Source organism: Elaeis guineensis, chromosome 6, assembly GCF_000442705.2.
Source record: "Elaeis guineensis isolate ETL-2024a chromosome 6, EG11, whole genome shotgun sequence".
In the NCBI taxonomy this organism is placed as follows: domain Eukaryota; kingdom Viridiplantae; phylum Streptophyta; class Magnoliopsida; order Arecales; family Arecaceae; genus Elaeis; species Elaeis guineensis.
The window spans coordinates 81,460,932-81,467,514 of NC_025998.2; positions in this window are offsets into that span (position 1 = coordinate 81,460,932).

A 6,583-nucleotide genomic window follows, 5' to 3' on the forward strand; every position below is an offset into this window, starting at 1 on the left:
TCACACTCTGCAAAATCGAGATGTCATTTTCTAGTAACAATATGTTATCCACATACAGCACAAGAAAGATGACTATAAAATTGAAAGTTCACTTGTAGATGCAAGGCTCTTCTCCGTTCCTAATGAAGCCATATATTTTGATCACCTTATCAAAATACATGTTCCAACTCCTAGATGCCTGCTTAAGTCCATAAATAGACTTTTTTGGCTTGCACACTTTCGACTCATCTGTGGATGTGAACCCTTCAGGTTGCATCATATACACCTCTTCTTTCAACTCTCCATTGAAAAAAGTGATTTTGACATCCATCTATCAGATCTCATAATCTAAGTGTGCAGCGATAGCAAGCATAATCTGGATGGACTTGAGCATTGCCACAGGAGAGAACATCTCATCATAGTCAATACCATAATACTAACGGTATCCCTTGGCAACTACACTAGCTTTATAGGTCTCTACCTTTCCGTCCGCTCTTCTTTTTCTCTTAAAAATTTATTTACACCCTATAGATTTTATCTCTTCAGATGGATCAACTAGTGTCCATACACCATTGATTTTTATGGACTCCATCTCGAATTTCATGGCCTCAAGTCATTTCTGAGAGTTGGGCCTTTGCATGGCCTCCATATAGGTGATCGGATCCTCATCGTTCTCATCAAGTTTGATGGGATCACCATCTCAAACTTGTTGGGTTCTGATGATGTAGCAGAATATAAATTTTAAAAATTTTTACATACATTCAACAATTGAAAATAAGTTTAACATTTAAATTAGACTACCAGAACACAAAAGCCCTAGGAACACCTTGATGATTGCAATCAAATAACATAAGCATATATAATGAAAGAAGATCAAAAGCCATATACCAATATGAAAACCACGAACTGGTAATCTTGAGATCTCCATAAGGCTCTAAAGTAGAAGCCCTCCAATAGTGATCCACACAGGACTGATCAGGGCCCTTCTCAATTCGACATGGTGCTGCCAATCATCCTTCGCAAGCTTGCTGCCGCCTTCTTCGCAAGCTTGCTGCCAATTATCCTTCGCAAGAACTGGTTGCACCATCACTTGAAGGCCTTTGAGACCTCCACTAGGATCACTCTAGAAATTTTTCCTCAAATGATCTTACCATACACAAATCAGATTATAAGTTCAACTCATGAACAATCTGATTTTTGGACAAGCATCACATGCTTTCCATTTTCTTTCTCCCTTCCTTTCCATTTTCTATCCCTTTTCTCTTGCATTTTTCCAAACTTTTTCTTGTCTTTATCCTCTCATTTTCATGCCTATCTACAGCCCAAATTGGCACATCCAACTTGGGTGTAGCACCCTTATTTTATAGGAAAGAAGGGCGACACCATGGGACGCCAACTCTTGGCATCCCTTATCCATTACATGCCACAAATAAATTTTAGTGTGGAAACCAAAGGCTAAAGTATGGAATAAAAGATGATTGACCAGCAAAAAGACTCTTCCTCTACTTGAAAAAAATTAATACACCATCATATGATGCATGGGATAAGAAAAACCATGTGAAAATAAGAGTCCATGGAATTAAGGACTCTTCCATATTCAACACATGTAAGGAGGGGCGTCCCATTTAATTTGGCATTCAAACTCCTTTCTAGAGAAGGACTCTTCCTTCTCTTCTATGTCCCACATCCCAAGGCTCCATCCCATGTCGCCAAAAATAAAGAGATGTGTGGAAACATGTAAGAAAATTAAGAGAAGGAGAAGGACTCCTCTTCTCCAATGCCAAAAATAAATGGGCGTGACTTAATTTTGTGCATGGCTTGGGCGTGGAGAAGGTGGATTCCATATGAAACACTTCTATAAAATCTAGATCAGCCACCTATTTAATTATAAGTTCAAACCCAATCACATTAGGTCAAGGCAACAAGTCAAGGGTTAGCACAAACACCTTTGCACTGAACCCAATTGAGAACTTGGGTTAATTCATGTACTAGAAATTCAATTAACCCATTGGATTTACATTAAATCTAAATAGATTAGATCAAGATCAAATTTTTATTGTGTGTGACCTATTGAATTCTAAATCTAGCTAGCAGTGGACTCAGACTCATGTCATAACCCTAATCCGATTAGATTAGGTCATTCCAAGAGTCCCAATCAACTAGGACTCTTCCTAATTGATTCTTGAATTAAATTTTTTTAATTCTGATGAGTCCACAAATCTAAATTGACATCTAACAATGTATCATGACTATCCAAAAAATTTAAAATTTTATAAAAATATCAAAATTATCTTTCTGTGGTGAGTTACCGTACAATTCAATCCTTCGATCACACAACATCTTGAAAAGGTCATGGGTATAGAAATATATCAAACCCAAATACCTATCCATATGTATTCGATCTGATGATGATGACTTAATTAATGAACTAGTAGAAACTATTTTTACTATTCATCCCTGCTCTGGCCAGAGACTTACAAAGTCATCATCTTGTGAGATCACATAGGATGTTCTCTCCTCCTACAAGGGGTGATCGATTTCTTATTGACCACTCATAACCTCCATGCACACTTCACTATATCCAGAATATCCCACACATATCTCAAAGTGGTATGCTAAGGACTAAACCAAAGTAAGGATCCATGTACACAAGGTATCATGGTGATCTTAGGTCAAAGGATCATATGCACCACTCCCACTAGAGAATCATCTGTCGACATGCTGTAAGGCTCCATCAGATATTCTTTCTGTGGGTCAGTTTAGTGAACTTATTCTTTAATGAGCATCTACATCCTTGTATTAATATCACCACATAAGTGATTGTAAGATCAACAACCCTCTTTATCAAGCATACATAGGATGTACCAGTCTTTTCGATATCATCAATCTTCGACTCGATGATCCAATGACTAAGAATATTTTAGATTGAAGCTATTAAGATTTTAGATCTCACTGGCATGATCTCATCATGGTCCTAAAATCATTATTTTAATCTATGAAGTTTATTATAATCATAAAAATATGATGCAGTAAATAATAAAATATAATACCTCATAAATAAAAAATAACTAATGTCATGAAAATAAGTAGGAAGATAACACAGAAAAGTTTCTTTACATCTCCATGCGATTGACTTGTAGGATACTATTCTTTCAAACTAGAAAACCATAGTATCTGTCCGACTGACAGTACTCTATTGGATCTCCTCAATGGCAATTTCTTGCGATCGAATCACCTTCACAACCTAATCAAATAAGGGAGAAGATATGCTAGTGTGACACCTCACACCAGTAGGTGAGATGCCCAATGAGGGCCCACACCCAAAAGAGGAGGGGCGGCACCAAAGGGGAGAGGCTAAGGAAAAGAAAAAGGGCTTCTCTCTTCACTCACCTCTCTCTCTTTCTCTCTTCCCTCAATTTGATTTATTTGCTATGCATCCATAGGTAGAGACCCTCTCTATTTATAGATGAATCTCATAACCCAATAAGTATAGAAGTTCTAACTCAAATCTAATTTGAATTAGTCTAATACTCATGAAAGAAGGATTCCTACATGAGATAGAATTGTCATCACATACGACAACCACTTTGCATCCACTCCCTCACCCACATGGGATGCCCCAAACCAGCACCATTCTTAATGTTGGTCAGTCCACATGAGAGGAGAGTTTTAGTGCAAGTAGGATTTTTCATATCTCATCCAAAACGAATCTGATTCGAATCCAATTTGAAGCTGGTTTGAAATAATTTCGAAAGGTTGTCAATCCCAAACTCTTTAGAATTTTTGTATCAAGTCTAACTTAAATTTTGAACCTAATTAAGTTTAATTAATTTAGATATAATCTAAAATTAATTAAAATTTAAATCTAATCTTTCATATACTTCATAAATCATAGATCAGAAACTGTTCATCCCTGGAATCGAACCAAACCTCATGTGTAGTGCAAGCTAGACATAGTCAACTCTTCAATCTCATTTGATCCATAACTTAATTCTTAATCAAGTTAGCTTATATGCTCAATCAAGTCAAGTACCTCCAAATTGGACATATAAACATAGGTCAATTTTTTTTTACTTTATCTGACTTATGTGCGTGACTCCATAAGTTCGAATACTAAGTCGGTAGTATAGGAACTAATTTTTGCACTAATTGAGATACCATCTAGTAATGATTTTTGACATCCAGATAGATTAAATTATTATAAAAAAATATTTCAAACTCCATACATATGGTTACTGCATAATTCATCCTTTTGACCCTGAATGCTCTAGGATGGTCTCAGATTAATTGTCAATCGAGATTGCTTCATCCATATTGTATTTCAATCTTTCAAATTTATCTCATGGATTATCCTAGTCAAGGCTTTGCTAAATTGAAATACAGTAATACATCAACTTCAATAATTTAGAGGGGTCAATCTCATCTTGATCCAAACACAAACTTCACAAGTACTTGGCTATACCCAGTAGCCTTTCGTCACTGTATTAGAAATTCAGATAGTTCGGCACTAAAGTACAGTGAGTTGTTTGTAAGTCACTATGGTAATCTCAGGTCTAAAGGATACTTATATCTATATACTTTGTAAGCAGCTCTTGACAGCAGAACGTTCAGTAGGTGAGTCATTTATTCAGTGATGATGTACTGCTACATCTCACCTGTATGCCATACCAGTGTCACCACACTCTTTGATTAAGAGGATAACCAACCCATATGGCACACAATGACCTCCACTCGATAAACATCATTATCTTGTAATGACGTATCATTTAGCCACGAACATGTTTAAGAACTATATGATAAATCCTCTCTTTATCATACACTAACATAGTTCTAAGGACCTCATCGCAACACAAGAGTTCAAGAAAGATGTAACTTTATGAGAAAAAATATCAGAATAACTATTATTTATTAATCAATAATTCATATACAAAGAAAAACTCAATCATCACATGATTGGTTTTAAGATACAATTTTCAACAGATTTGATTCCTATTCCGCTGCAAATCAGATAAAAGAAAAAAAATTTTATTGAATTATTATAAAAAATTTTTAGATGCTCTCTGGCAATCCATTCTAAAATGGCCCTATGTTCTTCAGCTGGAAAATGAAGAGAAGAAGAAATTCTTTCCTATCTAATCTCTCTTCCCAAAACCTAGTATAAAACCCTAGGGTACCCATGATCTCACACCCGAAAAGAAAATAGATTTCCTCTTTCTGTCGCACAGACTAACCCGCCCCCTCTCTATCAAAAAATAATTTTCATGATAAAACTCTCCTTTTTTTTGTCACACAAAATTGGAGAGATTTTATGGTTGGCATGGAGATGAGATGAAGATAAGGATAAAGTGGTTGATTTAGTTCAAACTCCCTTTGAATTCAAATTCAAACCACTTAATCCTTATCCAAGGGAGGCGTCAGAAGGGCTGAGACATGAGACATCTCTCACCAAATTTTCTTCTCATTTGTCACACAAAAATCAGCATTCCCAAGGAGTTGGTGAAATGGGATAGGATAAGGATAAGATCAAGGTAGTTTTAACTCAAATTCAAACCATTTGAATTCAAACACTAACCAAACTCATCCTAATCCAAAGGGGATCAGAGAGTGGATGACAAACCTCTTCTAGGCATGAGAAACCTTCATGCAAAAATAATTCTCGCATGAGGAAGAAAAGGGTGCAGAGGTAAGGTGGCGTTAGGGTTTTGGTTCAAATCCAATTGAACCTGAAATTGATCCAATTAGGTTCTCAACCAAACCAAGTTAGGTTAGACCCAATCAGACCATTGAACCTAATCTAATTAGATAATAAATTATTTTTATTTTAAATTTTAATCAAATTAAAAATTAATCGAGCTCAAATTTCGATCAAATCAGGAATCAAACACCTTTAGCGATTAGATCATCTCATGACCTAATCAAGTCAAACCTAATTGAATCTGATTCAATTAGATTTGATTCAAACTTTAATACTCAATCAATTTAAACTAATCAATAATTTAATTAATAATAAATTTTTCATAAATATCATTATAATTTTTGTACATGGTTAATCATCAATTAAATTGATGATTGTACCCTTGGATAATTCTCAATCATCGATCAACCACTTGATTAGTCAGAAATTTCTTTAAAGCGTGATCCCATAGATTTGAACCTAAGTCGGTAGTACAAAAATAATTTTTTATACTAATTGAAGTGACCATCTAGCAATGATACTCGACGTCGGGATAGACCGAACGATTGCTAAGCAACATTTAAGAATCCATTGGCATATGGTTACTATATAATTTATTCCTTTGATCTTGAATGCTCGAGAGGATCTAAGGTTAAACTATCAGTCCTGAATAAGTCATCCATAATGTATTTCAACTTTTCAAATTCATTATATGGATTACCCCAGTCAAGGTTTTACTGAATTGAAGTACACTGATACATTAACTCCTACTATTTGGAGAGATCAATTCCATCTTGACTCACACATCAACTTCACAAGTACTTGACTATACCCAAAAATCTTTCATCACTGAATTAAAAATTTAGATAGTTCGACACCAAAGCATAATGAATTACTTGCAAGTCACCATGGTAATCTCAGATCGAAGGG